This window comes from Pleurodeles waltl, chromosome 11, assembly GCF_031143425.1.
Source record: "Pleurodeles waltl isolate 20211129_DDA chromosome 11, aPleWal1.hap1.20221129, whole genome shotgun sequence".
In the NCBI taxonomy this organism is placed as follows: domain Eukaryota; kingdom Metazoa; phylum Chordata; class Amphibia; order Caudata; family Salamandridae; genus Pleurodeles; species Pleurodeles waltl.
The window spans coordinates 785,856,410-785,867,251 of NC_090450.1; the positions used below are offsets into that span (position 1 = coordinate 785,856,410).

The 10,842-nt window shown below is 43.6% G+C and overlaps 1 long non-coding RNA gene across 1 annotated transcript in view; it reads left to right on the top strand.

Moving 5' to 3' along the window:
* Positions 1-9,435, top strand: part of LOC138266113 (uncharacterized) — a 91,487-nt gene extending 82,052 nt beyond the window's left edge. Inside the window, exon 2 of the long non-coding RNA XR_011199464.1 lies at positions 2,852-9,435. This is a non-coding gene — a long non-coding RNA (uncharacterized lncRNA). The remainder of the gene's footprint in view (positions 1-2,851) is intronic.
* The last annotated feature ends 1,407 nt before the right edge of the window (positions 9,436-10,842 follow it).

The following is a 10,842-nucleotide window of genomic DNA, read 5'->3' on the forward strand; positions in this document are numbered from 1 at the left end:
TGCTGGTGAGCAGTGGGCGTGGTTAAAAGCCCACAATACACACAACAGGTCAAAGTGCTTGCACGCACGATCTAAAAATGGTGAAATGATGTATTTCAAGACAATTTATTAATTGTATGGTGGCTAAAACAGTTCTTATATGCAGTTCAGAAGCAAAAGTAATGAAATGTTCCTATAATCCACGGTCTACCACAGTAATCAGAAGCAATGCTTCTCAGTGGCAGTGAATTACATATGTCTGTAAGAAAATGATGTGCCTCCTTTAAAACTCTAGATGCACAAAGGGGAAAATGTATTTGTGCCACGTTACAAGAAGCTCCTGTCTACTGCAGTGTCCCTGCTACAAAAATGCTCATCGTCAATCCTAAATCTAGAGTAATAATACCATTGTGAATACAGTGCCACAATTAAATGAACTGCACAGTTCTGTATCAGCTAATAGCCCATTCACCTTTTGTGCTTGAAAGGTATTTGCCATCAGAATTTCTGCTGCTTTATACTATGACGCTGCCACCATAGTGCTAAAATATTTACTTGCGCTTCCAATCATACTCTGATCTGGCTGAAGTGCTCCATGGTGCTTCTAATATGATGGTGAGTCTGCTAGCCTACCATAAAGCCTTAGTCCTACAGACAGCAAAAGAGGCTTACAACATTACAAACAGAAAGAGTGTTGAAATTGCACAAAGTTATACTTCAGTAATGCTTCAATAGTTGGAACGATATTTTGGTTCTTCTGTGTTATGTTATGCAGATTTGTAAAGCACGCTATCGCTTAATAGGGTATCCTGGTTCTTAGCAGATGTATGTTTAGCCAAACCTGGGACCTAATGAGACTCCTTGAAGAGCTTGGTCCTCCGCTTCTTGCAGAGTTCCAGAAGTGAGGAGGAGCGACTTATATGTAGCAGCAGATCATTTCAATCTTCAGGAGCGATGTAGAAGGCTTGATCGTTGGATGTGGTTTTCCATATGTGAAGGATTTGTGCAAGTAGGAGTCCAGTCATACCACCACGAGCCACCTAATCAAAATCCTTGGGATTCTCAGGAGACCTGAGCCCCGGCCTGAGTTCAAACATTAAAAAGATGGGGAAAACTACAGACTTTAGCACTGCTTATTAGAAGGATCAAGTCTTTTATACCCCCCATCTAGTTATGTTTTGTGGTCCATGCTGCTGTCAGGTCGATTTTGGAAACCAGATGGTGCAACTGTCTTACAGCTACACACCCTTTACTGTCACTCCACTGACCTCCATTAGACCCAGATTAAGGTTAAATTTGCCTATCTCACCTTCACAGGAATACATATTCCTAGAGATGGGAAACAGCCTTAACAATGCGGCTCGAGTCACGTTATGCCCTTACAATGCGTCCTGAACCACGAATGCATCTTTACAACGCATTCCTTTACCACTCAAGTCATTACAACGACTTGCCTTAGGGAAAGTGTTGTTGGACTGATGTTGGACTTTAAGTCCAACACTTTCCCTACTGTGGCACTGACTGGAGTTGGAATAGTAAACTATACTATTCCAAAGTCCAGCGCTTTCCCCAAGGCAAGTCGTTGTAATGCCTTGCGTGGTAAAAGAATGCGTTGTAGAGACGCATTCGTGGTTTCGGCCGGGTTCTTAAGGCAGGTGTGCTAAAGACCTGCTTTGTTCCGACACACAACCCCTAGAGAACAGTGTCCATTGAGATGCCATGACAACTTTCACATAGGAAAACCCTTTTGTGGCCATTCTCTAAATCTGCATATTCTCCTGGTTTGTGAATTAAACTGTCTCAAATTAACAAATTAAACTGGACGTTTTCACCAGCCCCTTAAAGATTTAGGGCCTGATTTACAGTTTGGTGGACAGGGTACTCTGCCACAAAGGTGGCACAGTACCATGTTTGGCAAACTGACAGTCTGCTCACTCTGTTAGAGGCAGTTGAGCAGTCATGCTTCCAACAGCATTGCTCCAGCTAGCTCTGTTGGTGTAAACCCTGCACCAACCATCAAAGGAAGTTGGGGCACACAGTGTACATGCATTAGGCCATGTGCCCTATTTAAAGCAGACGGACTTATGTATATTTTGTCAGTTTGGGACAACCAGGGAAACCTGAAAATCAAGAACAGAAAAAAATTACAAATTACTCACACACCCTGGAAGAATACTCTTTAGTATTTTGTTTTGCAAAAATAAACTCCAGCGAGAGTTTGTCTTGAAAAACAAAAAAGCCTGCTGAGCAGCTGTCTGGAAGATGGCAGCCTCTCAGCAAACTTTCAGTGCCTTCAGGGGAGCCACCAAGGCAGCGGCTTTCCTGAAGGTACAGAGATCTCCACAGGGCTTCCGAGATCTCTAAACATGATGGGCTGCAGTCTAGCTAGGGTGGAAGAGAGAATTACCTCCGTCACCATACTCTAAATGAGGCTCTTTGTCACTTTTGTATTTGTGTGTTTTAATATGTACAAGCTAAATTAAAAAGAATATTTGGATAATGTACATTGGGGTGAAACAGAGGCAGGGAGCAGAAGTGGGGAGACAACGTAATGAATCTAAAATAGAGTCGTTGCATGAGCACATAGATGTGTGTTTTGATACCTTATAGCCCGATCTTCTTAGTAGGACCCTCAGTGAATCCTGTCCGGCTACAAAGGCAAGATCACATATTGGGCAGATGCCTGTTGTGGTATGTACTGTTTAGTAGGCCAACTGGAGGGGGTGGGATTCTTTTAGAGATGAGGAAATAAGTAAATGTACATCTTTCCTGTCCAAAGGCACTAGGCCCTGCTCCCACCACCCTGACATCCCCACCCAGTCAATACCATGTTATCAACCCAACATCTATAACCTTATTTTTATCCTTTCAGGTCAAGTCGTAAGCCTTTCGAGGAAGCTTGAGCAGCTGACATCAGTGTGCAGCGATGGCAGACCACATGGAAGTGGATGACGACAGGGACGGATCGCTCCGCTGCCCATGAGTGTGGCACAGCATGCCCAGGAAGAGAGTGGACCTTTACCTGCAACCTTGAATTTGCCTTTCTCATACTGTTTGGCATACAGACATCTGCCTCGCCTACAGAAACTTGTGGGTGCATGCCTTGTTAAGGATCCTCGCCACACTTCTCCATCATGGCTGATTTGCACACCGTGCACTATGAGAGACTTGTAACAGGGAAGGGGTTATGTCTATGTATTGCAATCAGACATTCTCCAGGCGTACCCCCGGCTTGGGGGAGAGAGAAGTGGGAAGTTTTAGGGCTACATTTTCAGATAATCAAAAGCACCAGGAATGTGTTTGCCAATAGCATGCACTTTTTGGTGTGATATGTGTACATATTCATAGATTTTTAATAGATTTTTTTCTACCTTTTATAAGTGGGCTGTACATTGTGTCAGGACCATTACAGGACTGTGCGTGGCAGACTTAAGAAACATCTGAATTTCTGTGTACTGGTTTCAATCGTAAGCTTTTTTAATGCCACCTTTAATTAGCTGTTCAGTCTTGTTCTTTTGACTAGGCCATGTATGGTGGGCTTACAAACTTTCACTTGAGCAGCCACTTGAAAGATTGCTAATTATCTGCAAATGCACCTTGCCTAGTTAGTAGGTGCAGTTGTGCGTTTCCTGTTATGGGATGCACCAGCATAGAGGTTGGCTGACCTATAAGTAAGTTGAGATATTTCCCGTACAGTCAGGCCCTTGTAGAGAGGTGATGGGTTTGGCCTTTGCCAAGTGACTGGCACTGTGCCAATCCTGCTGGCCTCTCAGAAGAACTGGCGTGTCAGGACATATTATTTTTTTGTTACTACACCAGACCAGCTGGACTTTACCGTGCTGACCAATGGATTTCACTGCAGTTTGAAATGGCGTCCATTTTGACTTTAAAAACTTGGCTGGGCAAGTAAGGGAATGAGATGCAAGGCAAAGGCCCACACAGCTAATGTACAGGTTTAAATTTGCGGTCAGAGCTGTAAAAAGGCGAGGAGCTTACCCCCTGAAAACAGGGGCACCCACAGGAATTCCTAATCTACAGTACAGTGAGGCTCTTGGACGGGCATCTGTGGCACAAATCTTTCTTCTTCAATCTGATCTTTGTGTCCACATTTGTTGAAAACCTTTTGATGTCTGTGAGAGTGCAGCCCGCTCTGACATTTTCTAGGGTACTAACCTTTGACATGTAACTGTTTTATAACGTGTAATAGATGTTACATAACTAGAATTGCCTTCGGAGAAACTCTCTGTATGTTCTCTGAGCTGCAAGTTTGGAAAGGTGCGTTTTTAAGGCTGTTGTTTTTGTCGTTTTTTTATAAACTGGAACATACTTTTTATCCACTGAAACAGTTTTTTTGTAATTTCTTCGCAGCAAGCCACGGTACCCGAGAAGCCTTAAGTCTGTGGAGTGATATTAAGGAAGCACTTTTACGGAAGCAATGTTTTGAGGCCTCAATTTCAAATGAAAACAAAGTGTTTTTGGTTTCTCTGTAGATCGTGTGTGACTTCCAAGTCCCACCACCTCTTCCCTTACTCGCTGGACCACTTCTATTCAAAGTCCTATCTGTGGACTGCATCAGTTGCATTTCAGTTCTGCCCTACATCAACCTCCCTCTCTCAGTGCACTAGTGTTCTCAATTAACATGCTGTGCATTATTCAGATTGTGGGCTTGGGTAAACCTCAGCCTGTAAACCCAGAACAGTCTCAAACCACAAACCACTGAAAGAGATAAGTACATTTTCCCTATCCTGTTCCAACGCTACATGTCCCATCCCGCACTCACTTCATTTTCTTCCTCCAGGCCCTGCATCATTTCATTTTGAATTCCATGCTCACTTTAACCTCTATATTTCCACGGTTGCCAAATGGATGAGCTGCACCTGCTTAAAATCTAACGCCTGCAAACAGAGATAGCGTTATTTGTTGAAAAATGCGACCCTCTAGTTTGAAGTCTGGTGGTCAATATAATTGGGCCTTGCCTCTAGCCAGAACCTGCCTGAAACTTGGAAACCATTTTAGACAGCCAGGTTTCCATGGCCAACCACATTACTTTGGTCTCTGCTACCTGTTTCAGTATCCTCAAGATGCGTCGACATTTGTTTCAAATGGCTCCCATTGGGCTCTTGGAAGGCAGGTATGCAAACCCTCATTACTAGTAGGTTACATTAGAGTAATGCTCTTCTCGTCCCACATTCTTAAGAGGCTGCAGGTGGTTCAGAATGTGGCTGCCAGGCTAGTACTGAACCTTCCCCACTACTCTCCACTGGCCCTCCATCCACAAGCCTTCTCTTTTAAAACATCTGTGTCAAAAACAACACAGCACACCCCAACATAGGCCTCCTTTATCTCAGCAACAGAATCCAATTCACATTCTGACCACACACACCTCAAGTTCACTTCTCTCTTACTTGCCTTCTCTCCTCATATTCTCATCACCAAAGCTGGAGGACGTGCTTTCTTCTATCTTGCACCTCATGCATGGAAAAAAAACTTCCCCTACCGATTCACTTCATGAGCTCCCAACTCATTTTCAGAAAGAAACAAAAAATGTGGCTGTTGTAATCCTTTCTTCTCAAAACAGTGCAACCCCTCACATTTGTGCCATGATAGCCTCAGGTGCTCTGCACACTCTGTAGATTCAAATAACATAACATGATCAAATGCTATATATATATATGTATATATCCCCCTGAAGCATTGCATCATATTAGTTCAAGGCACCACAGCTCTTGCATCTGAACTCTACAATGTCTCTGAGGATCTGTGCTACCCCAACTAAGATATTGCATCCCTAATATTCCAGCTTCACCCTAAACCTGCAGCCCTAGGTCCTGGGTCACTTCTAATACAACTCAAACCTCCCTTTACCTCCAGCCCCCACCCTGAGGCACTGCTTCACTTGTGTCCTATCTCCGCCACCCATTCCTCAAGGTACTGCTGGATTTCCATTCCAACTCTGTCGGCCATTGGCCTTCACCACTGTGATGCAGCCCTTCCTATTCCACCACTACAATATAAATCCTACACTAGGCCTCTTCTAATCAAATTCGCCCATCCCCCTAAGACGCTGCATCATATGACTTCACAGTGTATCTCCCATCTGAGGTGCGGCATCACATCCAATCCAACTTTAGTCTCCGTGCGTGTGTTGCATGCATCTCACTTCCAATAATAAATCTATAATGCCACTCTCACTCTCTCTCCAAGCACTGTATCACTTCTTATACAATTCTACCTCCATTTAAGAGACCTTGCAACTCTCCACATTACAACTCTTCCAGTGGAGGGTTGATATCTCTTCCATTTACACCTAAACCTTCCAGATGATCAACCTGGCTTGTCAATTCCCAGCCCAAACCGACATAACGACTGAAAGACTACTACTTCCAGCTCTCAATTCACAGCACCCAAACTATTTCTTACATCTACCATCCCTAGCACCAATGCACCTCTCAAGGTTTTGAGGTGTGAGGGCTAGATGTCACCAATCTTCCAATGTAATAAATGTTGGTTTGCTTGGACTTCTGTGAGGATTGGGACATTTTTAATTGGGTTCCTATCATTTCAGACCTGTCATGACACCTGTTTGTTACTGTATTTTTTTATTTCAGATTTGCATTTGTTTTTTTGGTTCGCCTAAAAACAAATGAGTAGCTCATTTTATGAGCCTTAAATTATATTCTGCTATCAGGGTTGCATTGATGACCCAAAGCCAACTGGATCTTTTACACTGTCATGATCCTATTGATTCTGACATTTACACTTTCACAATTACCATCGACTAATTACATGTGAATGTGTGTGTGATATCATTTGCCTCACTCCTGAAAAAGAGAATCGCCTAAAGGTAGCGGATGGGAGACAGGAGTACAGAAGAGGCCTTTTATGTCTTGTAAGAAAATGTAATTAGCACATCTATGAAAACATTGTTCTTGCAATGGAGAAAGCATTAGGGTGCTCCCCTGCTAGGTTTGCACTATGTAAATATGTACATACAAAATCCCTTTTTCAAAGTGCACTGCATCAGCCTTCACTAAAAACTCAGCTCTCCCACCCCTCTGATCCTTGTCTACGGGCATGCCCCTAGTCACCCACCCTCGGACTAATCTATTTGCGTAAACCATGATGAAAACAATCTCTCTCACGCCTGTTTCTTCTATATAAATGATTGTGAAATGTTCCTTTGTGACCACACTCCTCTTACATTAATGATCATAAATTGTTTCCTCCCAGCCCTACTTCTTTTGAGTAGATGAACCCAAACCACTCTACTCTTACTCTGTAAATGATCATGCACTGTTTCCTCCTAGCCCTGCTCCTGAAACGATCAGGCACTGTTCCCTCCCAGCTCACTTCTCTTGAATAAATGAACACAACCCACAAACCTTTCTATTCCGACCTACTCTTCTTGTGTAAATGCTCATGAACAATTCCCTCCAAGCCCTACTCACGTTATGGAGATGATCATGAATCGCGGACTCCTGACCCATCTGCTCTGAGGTTAACATTCAGGAAACGTTCCCTTCGTCTGTCAAGTGCTCAGCCACTTACCCTCTGGTGTTGTGCTTTGCAAAACCAGCACATACCAAGATGGTGATAACACATACCAAAAATGCGGATTTTATTGTGTGCATTTTTCTCTTGATAATAAAGACCTGTCTATTGCAGGAGAAGTGACATCAGTAACTAGCCGCATTATTGTAATACGATGTGTTCATTTGGGAAAAATTGACAATCTCGTCATTGGTAAAATGCCAAACTGTAAGTGTAGATTTTAACACGGCCTTTGACATATTCACGATCACCTATGTCGAGGTTGCACATTTTTCCCTGTTTCATTACCATGAAAACAGGAAGTGATGCATGGTGGGGAGGTGTATTCGTTGGAGGTATGGGTGTAAGCACCATGGGTACTGCTCCCCAGATTTCAGTGAGTTCTGTGCATAGCTACACAAGCATCGTGTTAGCGTCACAGAGGGAGAGAAACTCCTCTACGTACACACAATCTGAGCTGTCTACAGTTTTGAAAGACTAACTGCAAGTAGACGAATTTACCCAGATTATTTGCACTACAAGTCAACCTAACCAGAATGTGAGCTGATTTCACAATCATGTTTCAAAAGATGTTTTTTAAATATGTCAAATATGCCTTCTTTAAAAATGTAAAAATGTTTAAGTACCAGCAAGTGGTGGCAGTATCTGGGTTTTTGCTGTGAAATAGACTATTACCTCAAAGACGTTGCAAGTGCATCAGTGCGTGATTTTATGGGGTGGGACATGCACCTACTTAAAGTGCATTTGCAGAGCATGGCGACTGAGGTCTATCCAGCCTTGTCTCGGATGTGGTATTTCAGGCTTCCGTGGTGCTTTGGCCAATGTGCTACAGTAATGATGGTGGTGCTATAGTATTGATGGTGCTGTGCTCAATGTTAACTGGTGCTACAGTAATGTTGGTGCTGTGCTTAATGTAGACTTGTTGCTACAGTAACATACTCTTGGTGTATTGGTGCTAACCTGAAGACCACTGAAGAAAGCAAACCATGAGCCTTTCCTCTCAAACAGAGAACTTTGGCCAGAATGTAGCAGATTCCCCCTGTGCTGCTGCTGGGGGCTCCTCCTTGTTCCTAAATGACGTTGTCTAGATTCTATATACAGCCTTTATTTGACATCATTGGAAGTGGCATCACACACCACTGATCAAGAAGTGTAATTTTTTTTATTCTTCCTTTAAAATCTCTGAGCAGCAACATGTGAGTCAACCATGATTGAACATGAGTAACGACCACGTATTAAAATGACAAAACCTAAAAACGAACTTCAGTTTATTAGTAGTCGGACTGGTTAAACCTCATGGTTTAGCAACCTCAAGCAACCACATAGGTGTAGAAATTGCTACCACCTAAACACCACTTGCAATACTGTCACCTGTAAACGAGGGGAGATTGCATGCTCTCCATCTCGGATGTTTTTATCAGCCTTTCTTGACGTCATTTAGGATACTGGAGAAAACCTTGCAGCAGACATGGTAGCATCCTTGCCAAGGACCGCAAATTGTTGGACATAATGGCAGGACGTAGGGGGTGTCCTTTTTTATTCTGTTGAGAATTTTCGTTTAAGTACCAGAAGAGCAAAAAGAGAAGGTCAAGTTCCGCTCCATAATCTGTATATACTCTCTGGGCATTTTATGGTTTCTGACTGTTCTGTGAAGAAGCACGACAATCGTTTGATAAGTAGTGAGGATAGCAAAAGGTGGCAAACTTGCACGCCAACTGACTCTCTTAAAGTCTAACTTTTTAAATAAATGTGTGAAACTGTTTCTCTTTTTTTTGCGAAAAAATGTTTGGTTCACAAATGTTATTTTCCACTGTATACTGAAAAGCCAGTTTTGTAACTATCTGGATTGTCCTTTTTGTGGAAACGCAAAAGGCAAGCCGTGCAATAAAATGTGTTTTTGTCCTTTGTGGTCTCTTTCGCAGTGTTGTACCATGTCAGGCTCCGCTCCCATCTCTATGGGTGAGCTAAACGTTCTTCATCTTAGTCACAGAGACAAAGAATTCCCACAGTGGGTAACCTCAGCCAGGAGCTATAGCAACAGAAAATATCTCCACTGACCCAAGCTTCCCAGCTCTTACTTCAACATCATCACTAAATGGGTTTCAAGCCCATTGAGTGAAGCCATTTTTCACCTCCTGCAATGTTCACCGATATCGCTCTTCAACCTCACTTCAAAGCCAACACCAGCACCTCACATTGTGTTCTTAGTGGCACAAGAGCAGTCATCTCACACCTGGAGCAAGGCATAGGAGACTGTGGGGTCCCTAGCATACCTGTCTAGACTAAGCGGTAGTTTATTTTTGCATGCAATAATTGTATAGTATGAACCTAGATAAAGGCAGGAGATTTGCAATACAGGGTCAAACGCAAAGAGACATTATTTGAGGGTGGAAGTGGATTGTTACTGTGTCATGATCAAGTGATCTGTAAAGAATTTCTTCTTGCGCTCTTTCCTACATTCGAGGAGGATTGGAGCGATCCTGATGGGTTCAAGGGTGAATTTCTGGTGCCTGCGTGCATTCAAGAAGAAGGCCTGTTGATTTGTGTTTTTTACTTTTCTGTACTTATTAGTCTCCATTCCCATGGTCTTCTGGCAGTCGGCGAGCCAAGAGACACCAAAGATGCCCTTCCATAGCAGCACACATTTGTCTGCCTGCCAGCTTTGAATGCCATGCGGCCACCCTCCCACAGGCCTCACTGTCTCTATCAAAAGGACAGGGCACCCACTCCCTCAGTGAAAGACTAGCTAAGCTGCAGGATGCCATGCTGGATGTGTGCACAGTAGCACCAGGTTTTGCTTCGTTAGGGGCCACAGATCAGGTCCCATGGAGTTCCTAAAGACCATGCATACAACCAAACTCAGTGCCTGTTTTGCCACCTTCCATGAATACTCAACATTCTGCTGCAGCCTCCAGAGTCAATCATGAGCCACACACTTCCCACTTGTAGCACTATGCTTGTCCCTAACTAGCTGTTGAAGGCAGATGAGACTGCCACCCCACTGGAAAACCACAACACAAGGCATCCCTATGCCCCTCAACTTACATCTAAATCAGCCGTCCGCAAAAAATATTTCCAAGGCCACACTCAGGGTGTAGCTCCTACCAATAGCAGATTATGGGTGCCTCAAATGTGTGATACTCAACAGTCTACCTGTTATTGTATGCCCAGTCACTGCCCACTGCCGTTATCACACACCTGCAACCTGACAGGGCCTCCTACACACCCAAATGCCAGACGGAAGAACACCATCTGTTCCCACCACCATAAACTAATATCTGTAAAGTTCCCCTGCCTGTCATACAGCACTGC